We start from the raw sequence: 22,109 nt of genomic DNA, 5'->3' as shown, positions 1-22,109 counted from the left end.
GGCTATTCCCAATTTACACGCGTCAGTCATAAATCAGTAGTTACGGGTTCACCTATATTATTGGCATTATAATTGGCAAAAGTATGGCAAGCAGCAAAGGAAATTACCTGACTATACGGCTGTAACGGACATTCCTGGCAGCTTTCAGCCCTTGTTAGGACCTCTTCTGGCGACCACACGATAACCTCGCACCCGGTGTTGACGACTTTGATGTAACCATCTTCGCCACGGAGCAGGGTAGAGGGATAAGAGTAGACCACCACCCTCGTAGTGCCGAGTTGGCGTTACCACATCGTTGCCGACCTTATTCTCCAGAACGCGCACTTGAATGATGCAAGAGCCAGATGGACTTTTGTTGTTTTGTTTTTCTTTGTTGACTTCGCTGTTGATAGGTTGACCGAACAAAAGATTAACGTCGGCCATCTTGATGCTACAAATGCTTTTTCCATTGCTCCCACGTATAATCGTAGTCCTACAGGTGATTATATCTCTTCTTCGCTTGACCTCGTAGTTTATCGTATATTCCTCACTGTCAGGGTCGAATTACGGAGTCAAAAATGCAGCACGATGTACTTGTGACTTATTTGGAGCTTCATCAACACAATCATGTTGAAGATCGCGTAGAGCCTTTATTACTTTTTTTTATTAGCAGATTCTTGAGCAGCTTCAGTGCCGGCGGTGAAGGAGTATCCTCATCTTCCTCCGACATTGATTCGTCAGAAGGTCGAAAAACTTGTGGCGAGGTCGTTTTATCCCACTTCTGAGTATAATTGACCTATTCTTTTATTGATAATTGTATTTTAATTTATTATAATTGACAGTGAAAATAAAATGGCAGAGTGACAGCACACTTGTTCTTTATTTGTTACGTCTTCCAAAAAGTAGGTTTTAATATGGCTGGCTTTGGCTTATATAGGCTCATCCCCTCCAAGTGGCTGGCATTTGCGGTTGGCAGGCATGGCGGTTGGCTGGAGGGTTGGTCAACATGGTATGGCTTGGCTTTGGCATTGGCTATGGCATTGGCTATGGCATTGGCTATGGCATTGGCTATGGCTTTGGCTATGGCTTTGGCTATGGCTTTGGCTTTGGCTTTGCTTTGGGTTGGCTTTGCTCTGGCTTGGCTTTGGCTTGGCAGGATGTGACTGGCGACGTCACGTCCGTTACAAAAAGGCAATTTAAATATTGAGATGAAAAAAGTTTTTTAAATAAATTTTACAATTTTATTCATAACAGTGAAACAGACTTTCCATCTGGTAACAAATAGACCAGCTTTCAAGCAGATATACTTAAAACTAAGAGGAGAAGGAATAAAACGACAGAAAATAGTTTTAAAATATTTATTAAATGTTTTTATATTATATATTGTTTTAATATTTATTGATTTATCGTTTCAAGAAATTACTTTTAACAAAACTACCACCGCTTCGGAAAGTGTCCTTCTGTGGAGAAGAAGCGGCGCAAGAAACTCCACAGGAATCACATTTTTTAATTTATTACAGTTCAATGCAATACAAATAAAATTATATTGTGAAGCATCCTACCTATGTCATCGCCCGGATATACATAAGTTCCTAAGTGATTTTATTATAAAAAATACTTAAGTCATATGTATAAAAATAGATCTGTTTCCTACCTACTGGTATAGAACACCTCATAATATTTACATTAACCGTGTTACATTTTAGAATTTGTATTAATTAAGAATAATAATAGTTCCTGTAAAAAAATATATTATAGATTCCATTAAGCTTAAATGTAAATTGTTATCAAATATGGCATTAAAGATATTAAACATAGAACGAATATTAAAAAATATAGCGTTTATGAATAAAACAGCTTACACGTGCAAATGCACATTTGGATAATTGGATAAACAAATAATCAATCAAAGTGAGACAAACAAAACCTTGCAATACACCAGGATTGATTGTTAACACATTTTAATTAAAATATAATATACGATAGCATCAAAATTAACAGTGAAATACCTAATTGTAAGAATGATTCAAAGCTATAATATACATAATAAAACAAATATATTAAAACTTTAAAAACACACAAATAACTAGGACAAAATCAGAAATAGAGCATAACACTTAACTTGTGTGGTAGTGTCTGCGACTGAAGCGGTCTATAGCGAAGACATGAAGATAAACACGAAGAAATTAATATATAAATAACATACCGATGATAGTTCAATATCAAGCACACATATCATCAGAGTGTGGTGATTTACATGATTTTGGCGTCAACAAAATGTTATGTGCATTATTACGATACATAAAATCAGATTTGGATACGATGCACCACACAAGCTGGATTTGTCGGCAAAAATTGTTTTGATACCATGAACCATTCAAGCTTCATGCTTAGACTAAATTGCACATGTCAATAACGTTAGCCACAGCTCTTGTTGCTACGTGCTGAAATCACCAAAACGTAACACTAACCTAGACTAGCTCGATTAAGATAAGGTACTATTTAGTGTAGGTGGCGAAAGAAGTTGAATGCAAAGCAAACGAAAACATTAACAGCAAAATAATTGCTTCAGTTATGCCAATTAGAGTTTAAATTACCCTTATGCCACCACAAGTTAAGCCCAAGATTAGTTTGCACACGAAACTAAAACAAACCTCTAACAATCACGAATACGCACCATCCAACTAAACATTATCTACTAATATGTTCCCATTTGGTCTTTTTCGTGATTATCGTGCTCGTGCTTAGGATTAATTTCGGAAGTGATAACGTTTATTTACATACATTTTGTATAGGCTGGGTTTACGAATATCAACGAAAACACCCTGCAAGAGAAATTTGTAAACCCTACTCCTACGACTACATCTATTCTAATACATTCAGCGCTGCGAAAATACAGTTCAATGCATACAGATCTTAAGTAGTAATTCTTACACACATTGCGATGGATCTAACTGGATTGATGAAACCACTGCAACATTTAATTTTCTCGTCGTTTTTAACGGTAATAAATACACAGACATAACCTTTCACGGGACATCACTGGTATCGCTACTCTAACAACGCTAAGGGGGCAATCTGAAACAAACTAAAAAGAACACGTCCTACATGCAAATATTTAGGCCAAAGATATTTTCGGATACCTTTATTCCCGTGTCGCGACGCCTCGACACAGGCACTCGATATGCTCAGTTACAGGATTTCTGCAAGCATTCAAAACAACGACATCTGCGATATAACTACCTACACCTAATTAAAGCGTCAAAATATATACATATTACCAAGAATCCGAACGTGCAGTTTCATTCGCTCATCACCACTCGCTTTCTGAAAGCACAGAAAAATTCCGCATTTCTGCAAATTTGGCCCTAATAATAACAATGCCGTTAAATGAGGATTATGTTTAAGGAGGGTTCGTAACTTACAGTACCGGGGACTGTATTGACGCCCGAACATGTCAAATGATTGCTTCTATCCCTCAGGATTTCTGTGAACATTTCAATTATCGTTTTTCCTTATGCTAGTTTCCTAGCTAATGGTAGCCTATAGGCATATAGTAACGTGACTTACAGAAAGATAACGGTTAACAGCCTGATCGCCAATAAAGCCTGCATTCATGATTTCTGTGAACATTTTAGAAAACGATTTCTGCTTATATTATTCCCTACCAATAACTTTTGTCACTTACAGCACTGTGGACCGTTTGCCGCTTAAACACGTCAAATGTCAGGGACTATCCTTGAGAAACCGGAATACTGTGAACATTGTCAAAACCGATTTTGCCTTATACTAGATCCCTACACATACTAGTAGCGTTAGGGTCAAAATTATTTTTAACTCACAGTATCATGAACTGTATTATGCGTCATCGTAAAATGCATGCTCTTCGGGATTTCTGTGAACATAAAGACAAACGATTTTTGCTTACGCTAAAGCCCTAGCATAGGTAAAAGCGCAAAAGTGGGGGTTCTCGTGACTTACAGTACCGGATACTGTGCTTGCACCTCAGGATTTCTGCGAAAAATTATTAAACCGATTTCTGCAAATAAAGTTATTGTATCTACAATTCAAGCCCCAGCACGTCGATGCAACTATCTGAAACATTTGAATTATTGGGATCCTAACCTAAAATTTTTCAAGATTTTCAGTTTTACCTAATTTACTGTTCTGTCGAATAGTTTCTTAACCTTTCAGGGTTTCTGTGAACATAGCAAAATAACGGGCTTGTGTGCTTACGCACTTTTGTCGAATTATCCAATGATTAGTGCCTAACGTTTTATCAATAAAAATGTTGGTTATTTTAATGGTTATCATCCTAACTTACAGTATCGACTGTACAGCCGTAATTCGTAATCGCCTCAACCTTCAGACAGGATTTCTGTAAACAGATTTTAAACCAAATTTTCTGAGTTAAATTATCCCGGCACGGCCGCGGTACGAGAACGCGCAGTTTTCCTCTGAAACATTGGAATTAATTGCACCCTACCTAGTACTAATACTAGTAATAATCAATAGAAACATACGTAGAGAATACTTTAATTACTTTTGTAAATTATGAGTTTCATAATAGAAATTGTGATAATGTAGCGTTCAATATTTTTACCTAATTTGCCTTGGTGGCTAAACATGTTTGGCTGGGCTCGCGTCGCCTAGCCGATTTCTGGGAACAGTGTTAAAAGAAAAAAAATTACGCGGCCATACCGCTCCTTATTATCTGAAACATGTACATTATTGGAACCCTAACTTACTCATATAAATTGCAATATATATAAATAAAGTCAAACGTTATTACATGAAGGTAACGTGATGTCGTGATGTGATCGCTATGAACCAGATGTCTGCAAATAAAGAGAAACAATACCGACTTCTGCGAATAATATAAAATAAATGAAAACCAGTTGCCATTTGTAAATTTATATTATACATTCTTTTGTTTTAGGAAAACATTTTTCATATGTAAATAATAATTATTTAATTCGTTTTCTTACATTGAGTTTGCTTTATAAGTTTCCGTTTTATTACAAATTCCATAAAAATATAATAAATTATAATAAGCTTCTGTTAATTGGTGATCTTCAGATATTTCGGAAGTTTAATCTGAAACAAGTTAGTTGCACCCTAACCAATTCTCGATTTGAGAAATATAATACATAAATCATTACTTACTTAAAATCTACATCGCGTCGACAACATTTTAGTTAAGTGTTTAAATTATTACTGATTTGATATCACAGCCCCTTTTAGATTCCGTTATCTTATTCCTATTAGACATAATTCCTTTGCCTTTTATTAACTTTTTATGTTTTATAAATTTTCCTGAAATACTTCATTAGTGGCACCGTACACATTAACATTAAAAAATACGGCTTTTACGCTAAGTGATTTCCTTTAAACTGCTTAAGCATAATCGTGCATTACCAATGATGAGCTTTCCAACGAATCTGAAACATTTGAAAATGTTTGTGTTCCTAAACCTATTATGGTGAAAGTACCTGTGTAATATTCATGAAGTGCTGAGAAAGCATTTTTGCCTAGCTTATGAAAAATTCCATTAATCTATGCAGTCTCGTGCGACATTAGCTTATTAGCCGTAAAAATCTGAAACATACTAAAAGCCGTTCCCTATCTACTAGTCGTGTTAAGGTGAAGTTAATTTTCATGCAATACATTAACAAGTATTACCATTTTAGAGTAGTTTTTGGCCTCTCCCGTTTCCTTATGTTAAGTGTAGGTATTTTTTCTACAAAAGCGTTACGTTATACATTTTATACATTACATAGAAAGATGTGGTCTCTCTGAATAGCAATTTGCAGCACTTGAAACCTGAATTAAATGTTTCTACTAAAAGCTATTAAGGAAAATTTCCAATAACTAATTTAATCAAAGAAATTCCATTGTGCGTTTAGATGTCTTTCTCAAATGTGTTTTGCCGGGCTTTAACTTGCCTGATGTATCAGCTGATTTTAATGAATTCTAAACTATCCCTCATCCACAATTTGAAAGCGTAACAGGTCTAACTCTGAAAGCACACTGTTAGCGAGATCTAGGTCTAAGGGACAAAATGCTGAAGTTCTAGACAAGCACGTGCTTGAAGCTTGCTTTGGACTTTCCATTCATTGAGACCAGCAGTCATTAGATTAGTCATCGATACCGGGTTTGTTTATTCTACAAATCCATTATGTTTGTGTTTCAAGCGAGCATGATAACATTCTGTGAACAGATAATTTCCTACATGTGTTTACGGGGTGATGGGTTTTATAAGCGAAACGCAAATTTAGTTTTTCATTAGACTCTGCTTTATAAAGTTGAAATAAGCACTTCACAAACACAACAAACATTGCTTATAGCCTTCTTAAGCTTTCCTCAAACTTCATCACCACTGAAACCAATATTAGCACTCTCACTAACTCCACGATGTTGAAATAGCTACCCGCTATCATGCTATTAGTTATTTCTACATGTGGCTGACAGATAAAAGCGTGTGATATTTCAACATATCGAAACAAATATTAAAACAACCACATATTAACCATCACTCAACTATTTCAAACTTTCCTCTATATCCACAATTTACTTGCATTAACATCATACTTGTAAAAACTGCACATTTAAATCACTTAAAATATTTAGATTAGCTATAACTAATCTTCTTAATTCTTGAAATATTTCTTTATTCATTACTTGATTTTCTGTCTCTTCTAATTTTCTTTCTTGAGAATGTGCAAATTAATACAAAAAAATATGAAAATCAACCTAAAAATTAAATTAATTTTCCTGCTAAAGTGAATAGGTTCATGCTTAGGTGTTCCGTGACCTTTCTGAGGTGTGAGATATAACTTACATGAAAGAATATGGCATGTTTACCTGAATTTGATTTCCCGGTTAAAGAGCATTAATAGAACGAAGCAAAAATAATATAGCTAGTATAATATACACACATAAAATACATACAAAAATATTTAATACATAAATGCACATATGCACTGACCTTTCGTCTCTGTATAAAATTTTAGAATTTAGATAATTACTTGTTAATCCGTAAGATCCGATTGTTAATTTCCGATTTCGGTGGAACATATTTTGCTAAGTTTCTCAAAATTATTACTTATCTTATGTCTGAATCCAATTGTTGTGTCATTTTTGAGGCAGTTATTTCCAAAACTAACCTGTTTCCTTTGCATCATTTATATTTATTTGAACTTGTTATGAAATAGCGAAATCGGTGTGAATCATGTAATATAGTTTTACCTATTTTTGGATTTAAGGATTTTTATTTCTTTCTGGTTCGCGTACCAATAGACTGAACTACTCGTAACGCACATTTACTTACTGGCTAAGCAGTAATTCATTTCTAATGCTCTCCACTAGATTAACGGCATGACGATATATTTGTACCTATACCTCACGCGTAGTTTTAAAAAATATTAATAACCTTGTCTCTTTGACGTGAACTTCTTTCCAACCGTTTACCTCTAGATTCGGTATATAATACTTTCATAGTAATAGTCTCCTAAGCTAGTACTTGTTTTCGTTTTCTTAAAATCTCGAAATCAATCAAATCGTTGGGTTTATTTGATCCTAAAATTTGTTGGTCCGTATGTTTTAAGTTATAATGACGTTCAATGATTTACATATCAATTTCGTCAATCCGATACGTTAATACGTATTATTTTAAAGTTTAGCTCAACTTTTATTTTTAAAATCCAATATACCAAATTGCTACAAATATTAAAGCAACGTTTAAAGACTCTGCAAAGATAAAAAAATAAAGGAATTGTCACATTTTCTATTTAATATAAAAATATTTTACGAAGCGGAACTATGGACAGACCTTTTAGAATATTTATATCCTTCCTCCTTGTGATTAAAAACGATTTTCTTTATAGAGATTTCTATTTCTATGTGCTGCCGATATTTTTGTCGATATCGAATAATCTTTCCTGGATTTTAAATTCTCAATACTTGATTTAGGTTTAATTCCGACCTTTTCCAATTCATATCAAACGTATCGTTCTCCGAGTCAAATAAATGCATGTCATGCTAAATTAGGCCTTATCCTTACCGTTTCGATGCTAATTGAAGACATTGTTAAATAAAAAATGCTCTACCTTTCTATAACGATCTTAGAAAGTTAAAGTTAACTTTGTTCCGTTTTAAAAAACGATAAATTTGATTTCTGCGGCCGCGTAAAAATTTAGCAACTGAAATATAAATATTGGTGATTGATATCTAAGCTGAAATAAATCGGGAATCATACAAAAACATTAACAGAAATTATGAATAATTTATTTTATATTTTTACAGAAATATTTAAATTCAATTAACAGAATGAAATAAATGCTAATGAGAGGAGTGTACCAATTATAATAAAATTTGTTATTATCTATTATATGGGTTTAAATGACAATATTTTTGTGAAATACGTACACAAATTATTTGAGTCGAGCTTTTGTCGTTTTTTTTAAATATTTCCGGAGCAATGACTATTCATTAGTACATAATTAGCCAATATTTTGACGAGCTACGTTTCGACTGACCTACCTATGTGTTCCGGTCAGTTATAGTAGTTACCTTTGATAGTTGAGTTTTGGATGTTCAATCATTTAATAATTTACTAAATATTCCACTAAAAAATAATGTCATCGTCCGGCTAAATTTTCCCGTTTAACTGTTTAGACTCGAATCTTTAATTTATGTACGGTTTTACTAAATCTAATTTTGTTTATTCAACCTAATCTATTAATGAACTTACAACTTTATTTATATTAATGCTGACTACATTAGTATTTTTCCACGTATTTTCGATGTCTATCTCTTATTGATTAAAAACTCCTATCGCGAACAAGCCTGCCTGCAGCTCCAATATATATAATAAATATCTGAAAATTAATCGTTCGTACTTATTACTCCACTTATCTCTAATTGTTATTTCTTAAAACGAACCTAACGTTATAAATCAAAAAACACGAATTAGGCTAAAAGAATAATTAATTAAAGGAGGAAAATGCTAAATGCCGCGTGATTTATTTAAAGTTAATATTATTGTAATGATTTAATACCTTTCTAGAGAATATTTTAAAATTCCCTAAAGGGACATTTCTCTACAACGGACGCCTTGCCGCGGACCAAATATGAAGTACGAGAAACGACGCTGTCAACTGGACCAGTAACAAAACGTTGACTAACGGACCGACCTGCCTGCCCGTAACTCGATAAGTCTGTTGAAAAAGCGACAACCATCAATCAAGATACAGATAATATTCCTGAAAATGCACATAAAAGTAGATAAATTTAAAAAAATCTGGTTAACCCCATCGGGTTTAGATGTTCGTGATGGAGTTTCGTGATGCTCTGTTTTTACTTAAAAGCTATATCATTGTCACGTAAATTATAGGTATACGACATTATATTCATATGCATTTCTTACATCGTCATAAGTACCTTTACCCTTATTTAGTCTAGTATTACAATTAAATAACGTCAATATGTTTGCATAGAAAAAAAACTGAACGCAATAAATTTTCATAGGTTGTTAACGGTTAAATTACCAAGGAATAATTTCACATAATATATGTTGAAACGTATTAAATATATCTTAATTCATAACAATATAAAATTACTGATTTTAAGTTTTCATAGGCATCATTCTAAATTAATCGAATAGGTCGTTTTTTATTCATAGAATTGTTTAACTTTTTTCATAGATATTTTTTAATACATAACTTCAATTTCCAATTATTAATTACACACTATATATATGTAAACATCCACTAATACTTGCTATTATTGTTTTATATAAAAAATCCAAATTATTATTAAATCTTTATGATTTATGGTCTATCTAAGAGCAATACGTAATTCATATAATATGTATTTTAAATTTTGTCAAATAATACGCACAAAAAAGTATTTCAATATATACAATATACATGAATATGTATAAGTACCTAAATATGATGGATTTTATTTATATCACAATTGCTCAATATTTCATAATAATAAGAAACATGACTAATAATGATGAAATGTAACCGATTCATGATTGCATGAATATGTATAACGTAATTTTAAAACATAGACAGTTTCCGTGTCTGTAAACAAACAAAATACTTGGTAATATATATACAAGATATATCTAGATATAAAACAGTTAAGTAGGGCATAACAACTATCTTTTTTAAACAAAAAAATGCTTTTAATTTAATAAAATTATTATACTTCTAATTTATTAGTTTTGTATTAAAAATAGTACACTTGAGATTTTTTACCTACAAAAAACTAAATATTTCTATCGAATTTAGAATTCAAAATTTGGTTTTAAAATTTCCTAAGTAACTTAAATAATCTAATACACAAAATATTTCGTTTCCTTATGCTTAGTAATACGTTTGAAAAGACGTTTTACGTCATTAATATTAAATGAGTATGACGACCTCCTCAAAGATCCTCAATTAGTTTTATGGTTATTTTTATTATTCACATCGCCTACGTAGTTATGAAGTCATCGTTTAGTTTCCAACTCAAGGATATATAGAACGTGTTATGGACTAATATAGATATTGTTTCTCCGTTCTTATTACGCACTTGATTGTGTCTTATAGATTCCTGTTAGGAACTTTTTCTTATAATTTCTTCATTATTGCTTATTTCAAAGTTTTTTAATTGCTACTCCACTGTTCTTATAAAATACTAGATTATTCCTGTAACGCAACTTTGTCCTATAATTTTTTATTTCAAAGTTTTTTAATTGCTTCTGCTCATTTCTTATAAAATACTTGATTATTCCTATAACGCAACTTTTTCCTATATTTTCATTATTGCTTATTTCAAAGTATTTTAATTGCTACTCCTCTGTTCTTATAAAATACATGATTATTCCTGTAACGCAACTTTTTCCTATATTTTCATTATTGCTTATTTCAAAGATTTTTAATTGCTACTCCTCTGTTCTTATAAAATACATGATTATTCTTGTAACGCAATCTAATTTCTGTGACGCAACTTTTTCCTATATTTTCATTATTGCTTATTCCGAACTTTTTTAATTCCCTATAAAATACTTGATTATTCCAGTTCCAATAAAACCTCCTTTCTGTAACGCAACTTTTTCCTATTACATTTTCATTATTGCTTATTTCAAAGTTTTTTAATTGCTACTGCTCTGTTCTTATAAAATACTTGATTATTCTTGTAACGCAATCTAATTTCTGTGACGCAACTTTTTCCTATATTTTCATTATTGCTTATTTCAAAGATTTTTAATTGCTACTCCTCTGTTCTTATAAAATACCTGATTATTCCTGTAACGCTATCTAATTTCTGTGACGCAACATTTCCTATAATATTTTTATTTTTGCTTATTCCGAACTTTTTTAATTCCCTATAAAATACTTGATTATTCCAGTTCCAATAAAACCTACTTTCTGTAACGCAACTTTTTCCTATTACATTTTCATTATTGCTTATGTAGAAGCTTTAGTTAGTTTAGTTTAGCTGTAGTTTTGTTCTCATAAAATACTTGATTAATTTCTGTAACGCAACCTAATTTCTGTGACGCAACTTTTTCCTATAATATTTTCATTATTGCTTATTTCAAAGTTTTTTAATTGCTACTGCTCTGTTCTTATAAAATACTTCATTATTCTTGTAACGCAACTTTTTCCTATAATATTTTCATTATTGCTTATTTCAAAGTTTTTTAATTGCTGCTGCTCTGTTGTTATAAAATACTTGATTTTTCCTGTAACGCAACCTAATTTCTGAAACGCAACTTTTTCCTATAATATTTTAATTATTGCTTATTTCAAAGTTTTTTATTTGCTGCTGCTCTGTTCTTATAAAATACCTGATTATTTCTGTAACGCAACTTTTTCCTATAATATTTTTATTATTGCTTATTCCGAACTTTTTAATTTCTTATAAAATACTTGATTACTCCAGTTCCAATAAAACCTACTTTCTGTAACGCAACTTTTTCCTATTACATTTTCATTATTGCTTATGTAGAAGCTTTTTATTTGCTACTGTTTTGTTCTCTTAAAATACTTGATTAATTTCTGTAACGCAACCTAATTTCTGTGACGCAACTTTTACCTATAATATTTTCATTATTGCTTTTTTCAGTGTTTTAATTGCTGCTGCTCTGTTGTTATAAAATACTTGATTTTTCCTGTAACGCAACCTAATTTTTGTAACGCAACTTTCCTATAATATTTTCATTATCGCTTATTTCAAAGTTTTTTAATTGCTACTGCTCTGTTCTTATAAAATACTTCATTATTCTTGTAACGCAATCTAATTTCTGTGACGCAACTTTTTCCTATATTTTCATTATTGCTTATTTCAAAGATTTTTAATAGCTACTCCTCTGTTCTTATAAAATACCTGATTATTCCTGTAACGCTATCTAATTTCTGTGACGCAACTTTTTCCTATAATATTTTTATTATTGCTTATTCCGAACTTTTTTAATTCCCTATAAAATACTTGATTATTCCAGTTCCAATAAAACCTACTTTCTGTAACGCAACTTTTTCCTATTACATTTTCATTATTGCTTATGTAGAAGCTTTTTATTTGCTACTGTTTTGTTCTCATAAAATACTTGATTAATTTCTGTAACGCAACCTAATTTCTGAAACGCAACTTTTTCCTATAATATTTTAATTATTGCTTATTTCAAAGTTTTTTATTTGCTGCTGCTCTGTTCTTATAAAATACTTCATTATTCTTGTAACGCAACCTAATGTCTGAAACGCAACTTTTTCCTATAATATTTTAATTATTGCTTATTTCAAAGTTTTTTAAATGCTGCTGCTCTGTTCTTATAAAATACCTGATTATTTCTGTAACGCAACTTTTTCCTATAATATTTTTATTATTGATTATTCCGAACTTTTTAATTTCTTATAAAATACTTGATTACTCCAGTTCCAATAAAACCTACTTTCTGTAACGCAACTTTTTTCCTATAATTTCTACATTATTGCTTATTTCAAAGTTTTTTAATTGCTACTGCTCTGTTCTTAAAAAATACTTTATTATTCTTGTAACGCAACTTTTTCCTATATTTTCATTATTGCTTATTTCAAAGTTTTTTAATTGCTACTCCTCTGTTCTTATAAAATACCTGATTATTCCTGTAACGCTATCTAATTTCTGTAACGCAAATTTTTCCTATATTTTCATTATTGCTTATTTCAAAGATTTTTAATTGCTACTCCTCTGTTCTTATAAAATACCTGATTATTCCTGTAACGCTATCTAATTTCTGTAACGCAACTTTTTCCTATTACATTTTCATTATTGCTTATGTAGAAGCTTTTTATTTGCTACTGTTTTGTTCTCATAAAATACTTGATTAATTTCTGTAACGCAACCTAATTTCTGTGACGCAACTTTTTCCTATAATATTTTCATTATTGCTTATTTCAAAGTTTTTTAATTGCTACTGCTCTGTTCTTATAAAATACTTCATTATTCTTGTAACGCAACCTAATGTCTGAAACGCAACTTTTTCCTATAATATTTTAATTATTGCTTATTTCAAAGTTTTTTAATTGCTGCTGCTCTGTTCTTATAAAATACCTGATTAATTCTGTAACGCAACTTTTTCCTATAATATTTTTATTATTGCTTATTCCGAACTTTTTAATTTCTTATAAAATACTTGATTACTCCAGTTCCAATAAAACCTACTTTCTGTAACGCAACTTTTTTCCTATAATTTCTACATTATTGCTTACTTCAAAGTTTTTTAATTGCTACTGCTCTGTTCTTAAAAAATACTTGATTATTCTTGTAACGCAATCTAATTTCTGTGACGCACCTTTTTCCTATATTTTCATTTTTGCTTATTTCAACGTTTTTTAATTGCTACTCTGTTCTTATAAAATACCTGATTATTCCTGTAACGCTATCTAATTTCTGTAACGCAACTTTCTCCTATAATATTTTTATTATTGCTTATTCCGAAGTTTTTAAATTCCCTATAAAATACTTGATTATTCCAGTTCCAATAAAACCTACTTTCTGTAACGCAACTTTTTCCTATAATATTTTCATTATTGCTTTTTTCATAGTGTTTTAATTGCTGCTGCTCTGTTGTTATAAAATACTTGATTTTTCCTGTAACGCAACCTAATTTTTGTAACGCAACTTTCCTATAATATTTTCATTATCGCTTATTTCAATGTTTTTTAATTGCTACTGCTCTGTTCTTATAAAATACTTCATTATTCTTGTAACGCAACTTTTTCCTATAATATTTTCATTATTGCTTATTTCAAAGTTTTTTAATTGCTGCTGCTCTGTTGTTATAAAATACTTGATTTTTCCTGTAACGCAACCTAATTTCTGAAACGCAACTTTTTCCTATAATATTTTAATTATTGCTTATTTCAAAGTTTTTTAATTGCTGCTGCTCTGTTCTTATAAAATACCTGATTATTCCTGTAACGCAACTTTTTCCTATAATATTTTTATTATTGCTTATACCGAACTTTTTAATTTCTTATAAAATCAAATCAAATCAAAATACGTTTATTCAATTTAGATGCTTCTTAGAGCATGCTTATGAATGTCAGCAACGTTTACAAAATTCACGAAAGAGCAAGACTACGCCATCCGTTCGCAAAACTACCAGGAGGCTTATTATTATAAATATGTACTTGATTATTCCAGTTCCAATAAAACCTACTTTCTGTAACGCAACTTTTTCCTATTACACTTTCATTATTGCTTTTGTCGAAGCTTTTTATTTGCTACTGTTCTGTTCTCATAAAATACTTGATTAATTCCTGTTACGCCACTTTTTTCCTAGATTTTTTCATTATTGCTTATATCAAAGCTTTTTAATTGCTGCTGCTCTGTTCTTATAAAATACTTGATTATGCCAGTTCCAATAAAACTTAATTTCTGTAACTCAATTTTTTCCTATAACATTTTCATTATTCCTTCCTTCATATTTCCTTTTATTTGCTACTGTTCTGTTCTCATAAAATACTTGATTAATTCTTGTTACGAAACTTTTTTCTATAATTCTTTCACTATTGATGCTTATAAAGTACTCGAGTATTCCAGTTCCAATAAAACCTTATTCCTATAAGGCCACTTTTTTCCTATATTATAGTTATTGCTTCATCTCGATGTTTTTTAATTGCTACTGTTCCGTTCTCATAAAATAGTTAAATCATGTTACGCAAAGTTTTCCTATAATATTTTAATTATTGCTTATTCAAAGTTTTTTAATTGCTACTTCTCGGTTTTTTAAGTACTTGAAGTGAAGAATTTTAAAATAATTGTAAGTCATCACAACTAAATCTAGTCTAGCCTACTTACTACCATTTTATAATTAATGTATTCTTTATTTGCAACTTATTTATATCCAATTTCTACATTATAGGTTGTTATATATACATTCGTAGTTCCTACACAATATTAAAAAATATGGAATATTTTTAATAATTTTTTATCATGTTTGCAGCTCATAATATGTATTTCATTTTCTCAAACTTATACAGAACATATTGTAAATTTATCATTATAATGATTTAGCTATTATCATAAATTTTAAATATCAAACTGGTAACATTTACTTCAAGGTTTTCAAGACTTGATGAAATAATTATTATTTTTTAACATCCTAAAAAAATCTATTTCAAATTCAAGATTCAAGGTAGAAACAACGTTGTTTTATTATTTGTATTTCCTCGTAACACTTATAACTTTAAAATCCACGTTACGAAAACCATTTTTTATTTGCGATCTTAATCATTTTTTGCTTCCTATAAAATGTTATTCCTAGTAAATTTATTCATACTCCTTTGCACATAAATGAGAACTCCAGTTCTAACCAAAATTAAGATTTATTTGTATCATCTTTGTCCATGAACTAACAAGTTACTGTTATTGGTTTAATTAATTATATCCCAAAGCATTATATATATTATGTTCTTCTCTTTGCTTTTTTGACATTGCTTCTTCCTTAATTTTTATCGTTAGTTTTAACTTATATATACGTTTTGCGTCAGCATTAATACTTTTGTCATAATCAAAAGTGAACAAATATTTGTTCATTAGTTCATATCATATATAATATGACAATTATTTTTTTAATTTGTTTCAAATTCAAAAGGTTGTCTGCTGTTGTCTGCAAGTTAGCTTTTCATAGAGTCAAAGTCTTATAAAATATACAATTTTATTTAGCTTTTCCTTTTTTAGTTTTCAGTTTTGGTTTTCAGTTTTAAGTCCATGTTTGCTCACACATCCTAATATTTTTTATATATTTAATTTTCTAGTTACATAAAATAGTTTTACAATTGCAATCTTAAATTATATGATTATTTTGGCTGTTAATATTTTTTATTGTATATTATGTTAATTATTTGTCACATATTTCTGTTGTGCTATTTTTTGTGTTCTAATTTATACAAATCAGTTTTATAAATACATGTGTTATAATTTAACATTTTGTAAATGGTATATATTTTCATATAAGCTAAAAGTATTATGCATCAACCAATATTGTATCTCATCTATATTTATATAATTGAAGATTAGATAGATGATTGTTTTCTATAACTAAAAATTTATCTTTAAATATTTTGTACTATACGTAAAAATCTTTAAGCATTACAATTCTTTCAATATTATGCAAATACATTATCTACATGCTTTTCAATAATTCAAGGATGAAGAAGTTTTTCTTTTGCTTGTGAATATCTATATTTATTGTGTTCTACCTCAGTTAGGTCATTTTTGTCATCTTTCCTATACTTATATATTCACATATATTTGTTTTTGTCACCTAGTAGTTACTAGTATGTCAGGTTTAGATTTTAAAATTAAAGTAAGTAATAGTGTTTCTTTACTATTCCTTACAGTATAACCAAGTTCTTATATTAATTGGTATATGGCATTTTTGTATAGTTTCTGGCACTTACTATGCTACTTTACTTATCCTTTATTTTAATTATCTTACATTAATAGCTCAATTTCATATTGTTATATTAATTCTAAAAGGCACTTGTGGTACTTAATATATACTTATCTTTAATTAAAGAAATATGTTTATACCGGTCTTATATTAAGTTCAATTTTTTCAGGCTTTCTCATTGATTATATAATGTCACATATTTTTCAATAACTTAATATTTCAGGATTCATGGTCTTAAGTTTTGAAAATCATTATTTTGGTCTATCTATCTTTAAACTGTAGGAAGTTTTTTTACATAAAGTTTTCTTATTACTTCCTTAAAACAATCTTTGTTATAAGATATATATAGACGTTTGCTCTTGATTTTTTCGGATTTGATTTGATTGCTCATCAACATTTTTTTCCATTTATTTATTTTTCTGCCTGCTAAGGAACTCTATTGCACATATTCATTTTGTCATAATAAGGTAAAATTACCATTTCAAACCATGTAACAAGGTCAATTTTGATTTTATAAAGTTTATAAAATACTAGTAAATGTTAATTACTATACCTAATATTTGTTCGATTTCTACAAACTTCGTAAATTAATCTGCCTAATCTAACTACTAATCCTAATCTAATATTTTTCTTTTGCTTTCCATAATTAAAAAAAATTTATTTCATTTCCCAGTTAGGTACCTAACAATAACTATATATATTAAATAGCAATCAGAATGTTTTTATTATTAATGTGTAGAATTACTAAGGGCCTACATACTTATTAACTGGTCTTAAGAAAATCAATAATCATCTATAAATTGTTGTATACATATACAGTCAAAACCGGTTATAACGACATTGAAGGGACCGTATAGTTGCTGACGTTATATCCGATAGTCGTTATAAGCAATGTCATATATTATATATACACAAGTATAGTTCATATGTATGTACAATACATACAAGTTATATTATCATAGTTATCTATCTAGAATAGGTAGGTATGGGTTATAATATGGTATGTTAATATTATAATATGTAAACGAGTCAAAAAAGAAACAAAAATATTTATTACGAAATAATTAGGTACAAAAGTAATCAGTCATTTTGGTCTGTTTTTTTTTAGCCCAGTCTCAAATATTTTTCGCATTTTACGTTTCATACTCCTCAAGGTATGAGTATCACCAGTATCAAACTGTTCGTTAAAGGCAACAAATTTTTGCAAAATCGTTACAGCGTTAAGAGCCTCCGAAATCGTTGTTGGCTGAAGCTGTTCGTAGGGAGAAAGTGCGTAGGTAATAATATGCCTAAATATTCATTCAACGCCTCTAAATAAGATTTAAAATCGTTTGTATTGTTTTGTTTTGCTGAGACAAGAAGCGGTTGGTCGTTATAGCCGATGAATATCGATAAAATTTCGTCGTTGTAAGCGATATGTCGCTGTATCCGATGTTGTTATAAGCGGTTTGTTTACTGAATAGTTTACTAGGGATTCGGACGGGACCGTACAATCTGGTTGTAATAACCGATAGGTCGTTGTAAACGATGTCGTTATAAACGGTTTTGACTGTATATATTTAGCGGTAACAATAAAATTTATAAGTATTTCAGAATTATTTAACTTTGCTGCAATAATTATAAAAATATTGATATGATTTAATCACTGAGAAATAAGAGTTTAGTAGCGTATAAAAAATCGTAATTATTCTTCTTCATAGTTTCTACGTTTTTTGTTAGTTTACCACCATTTTATATTTCAGAATAATTTTAAATAGGTTTAATGTTTTTCTTGATTTTGTATAACATCTAACTTCTTTAAAGTTTCTGTAATACTTCTTTGTTCCGTAAATTATGTTAACCTAATTGTAAAAAAACACAATTGTGTAATTAAGGTACATTTAGACCTATGTTTAAATTGTTACTATGTATTCCATAGAAATATTTTTTTTGTAATTATGAAGCTCTAGCAATTGTAATTATGTACATTTTGATATCATCCCGAATACCTATGAATTAATTATTATTGTTACAGCCTAATTGTTGTAAATTAATAGGGCGCTATCTTATCAACAGAATTTATGTTTATACCATTTAACTATCTTACATTTAATTTAGTAACCTTACAATAAATTGTTTGGTTTACGTACCTACTAATATTAACTAACCTTGTTTTTATTACTTAAATATTAAATGCGAAATATCGGTAACACTCCATTTTTGGAAATATCTATCAAATTTATATATTTTTTAATTTTGTTCTGTAACCGTAAGTATCAACACATTAATGAATTAAACAATATTATGATATCTTTCACTTTTTATCTAATTAAGTTATAGTAGTTTATTTTTGCTCTTATTCTATTTGATTTGGCATCTGAACCAAAAAATTATTACTGTATAATTAAATTATTGAGTATATATTGTATTATTTAACCATCATTCTTTATCTTTATTGTAAATTATTAGAAGTTGTAACATTTTGTAAATTTAATCATGAGATCATAAGTATTTCTAATACTAAACACCTAGAAACATTTTTAATTGAGCAATATAGCTATTTTATAAATTTTGTCAAGAGTTAAATGGGCGTCTTATATTATTCAAGTTGTAATTAAAATTATTTATGTTTCTTTATAACAACCTATGAAAATGTTTACATATAAATTATGAAAATTGTAACTTATTTCAATATTACGTACCGTTTTATAATAGTTTCTCTTTAACACCTATTTTTACCTAAGCTTTAACATAAAAGATATACCACGATTGATTAATTTAATTGGTAATTATACCTTTATTTGAAGTCTCTTCAGACTGAGCAGTGGCATATCTGAAAATTTTATCTAGACTGTACTAGAAACATCTACAAAATCTAAATTATTACAAATGAGGTATATTATATTTCGATAAACACTTAATTGTTTAAACCAGCTGTTATTAATTACAGTTTCATTTGGTATGATTCATTCATTTAATCTACATAGGCTGTCAAAGTAAATAATAAGTTTCTACGAAGTAGTATTACGTCACAATGACGTTAAATATAAATTACTTAATATTATTAAGAACAAGGAAAACATTAAAATGGTGGTCTTAATATAATCATTTTAGTATGAAATAATTTATTTCTGAATATTTGACGGACGGAGTAAGTTATTGAGTTTAATGATTTCTAACTCCGTCATAAAATATGAAAATGAAATTCCACCCACCTTTTATTATAATCCTTGAACGCCAGCTGATTTCTAGCCATTTTTAACGACGTCAAACTTAAATGCGCAGTAACTACGGTTCTCTACCGGGCGATGACTCCGCCATCTTGAATATATTTTACGTATTCTTCCATTTGTGACTTCTCTAGGATCTTTCAACGCTTTATTCTAGTGCACTTTAAAACCTCGATTTTTAATTTCTAAATACCTATTTCTATTGGTACCAAGACTTGGACCTCTAAATATAGACCTAAGGTACATAGTGACGAACGAACCTCACTACAACGCTATCAAAATAGTTATGGTGGTGAATTCCCCCGCGCAGCTGCTTAAATACTCCCTACTTGATCCGGTGACGCAGTATAATGATGCTAGTAGAGACGACACGTAAGCCACCACTCGTACATAGTAACATTACTATTCTCAATGTAGCAGCATTATAGTTCTAGAACATTCTTTGTCTGTGCGAATGAGACCAGTGTCTGTGTTAAAGGGAGAAGGCGATACCACTGTAATATTCCAAAACCTGATTATAGTCAAAGAGCTAAATGAGTGAATCAAGAAATCTTCAAACATCAATATATTAAAATAATTATTATAATTAAAATGTACAACATTATGCGATATTTTGTATGACATGTAAAATGGTATTGAGAGATTAGGTAAAGAAGAATCAATAAATCATATTTATAACTTTTAACCTAAACTTAAACTGAGAATTTTCATTACGATTTATATATAGGTACATATATCACAACGAACAACTATTTGAAAAATTAGTGATAAAAAACATTACATTTAAATAAGATAAATATGGTCTTACTTAAACATCACTGATGTTGTCTTACGTAAAACACTCAGCAACATAAAAAATACTATAAAATAGTAAGATAATTTACCAAAAGATATATGTATATATACATAATACAAGCAGGAAATAAATTCATTCAATATTTTGTTGTATCATTAAAATCACAGTTATCCTTTTGACATTATTTATGTATGAATTATAATCGAAATAACTCCTTAAACATTTAAGTTAATATTAAAAGTGCTGTGTAAGTACATCAATTGGTGAATAGAATTTTATTTATTAAATTATCTCTTAAGCTAGGAAGTAAACAAGCGCAATTATTTTCCAGTGCAGTAAATCGAGATCAATAGAGAACGTTCTCGGTTCTAGACACTGCAGAATCCAGGGAACTAGGGTGCATTGGGCGTTTGGAATGGGGTTGGGGATGGGGACAAAGATACAGCTGCGCAACAAAATCCTTGATCAATAGTTAAGACCTTGGAACATTCTAGAAACTATATTGTACTGTTTGTACACAGCTGTTTTCACGTGTGTGAATGTCGAGCTCGAATTTCAACGCACACTAGCGTATTAATTTAGGGTGAATGCACAATGGTCACACGGAATTATTATTATTAGTAGTACGAAGCAAAAAATAATTTAATGTATTTTGAAATAGCTTGACGATTTATGTATTAAAATATTTTAATGATAAATAATACAATTATAAGCAACAATAATCACGTTATTTACTTAATAAAAAATATCACAAAACATGTATTAATAAAAATAGTTAGGAAAGTAAAAAGTAGATGTAAAAGGAATTTCAAAGCCGTTTCTTTCACTTAGAAATATCTTAATCAATGTATATTTTGGAGCAGACAAAAATTAACATCCTACATATATTAAAACCTTTACTATAGGTACATAATTAGTACACATATTTTAAATGTAACAAAATTAGATAAACTTGAAAATAATATTTTTATTTTACCTTTATTATATTCCCCATGAAGACAAACAAACCGCGTACAAGGCTCTATAACATTAATTACTTAATTAGCCTATATATATGTTAGTAGTAGTAAGTTAATTAAGTATGTAATTATTCTTTTAAAATAATTACATACGTTTTATCATTGATTCCCCAGTATTTGTTGAGTTGTCAAACTAAAATATGTATTATATTAAGGTCTTGTTATTCTCA

General features: G+C 29.5%; 2 long non-coding RNA genes across 13 annotated transcripts; both read right to left on the bottom strand.

Annotated features, from left to right (window-relative positions):
- Positions 1-1,323: 1,323 nt before the first annotated feature.
- On the bottom strand, positions 1,324-20,430 carry LOC125060342. Of its 5 annotated transcripts, none has more exons than XR_007118837.1 (6): positions 20,110-20,430; positions 19,597-19,727; positions 9,039-9,197; positions 8,732-8,858; positions 7,811-8,213; positions 1,324-7,728 (listed from the first exon to the last, which is right to left on the bottom strand). It is a non-coding gene; the product is annotated as an uncharacterized LOC125060342 (long non-coding RNA). The 5 variants fall into 5 exon arrangements; XR_007118835.1 differs by having other exon boundaries at positions 7,811-8,180; positions 20,110-20,429; XR_007118834.1 differs by having other exon boundaries at positions 7,811-8,858.
- Positions 10,623-14,499, bottom strand: LOC125060344. 8 transcript variants are annotated; one of them, XR_007118841.1, is made up of 5 exons: positions 13,589-14,499; positions 12,837-13,473; positions 12,293-12,721; positions 11,521-12,047; positions 10,623-11,291 (listed from the first exon to the last, which is right to left on the bottom strand). It is a non-coding gene; the product is annotated as an uncharacterized LOC125060344 (long non-coding RNA). The 8 variants fall into 8 exon arrangements; XR_007118840.1 differs by having other exon boundaries at positions 11,521-12,273; positions 12,405-12,721; XR_007118842.1 differs by having other exon boundaries at positions 11,521-12,273; positions 12,405-12,606.
- Positions 20,431-22,109: the final 1,679 nt, after the last annotated feature.

The sequence above is a fragment of the Pieris napi genome, chromosome 21 (genome assembly GCF_905475465.1).
Source record: "Pieris napi chromosome 21, ilPieNapi1.2, whole genome shotgun sequence".
In the NCBI taxonomy this organism is placed as follows: domain Eukaryota; kingdom Metazoa; phylum Arthropoda; class Insecta; order Lepidoptera; family Pieridae; genus Pieris; species Pieris napi.
The sequence above is the reverse complement of the archived record's forward strand: the minus strand, read 5'-3'. Positions and strand labels throughout refer to the sequence as shown.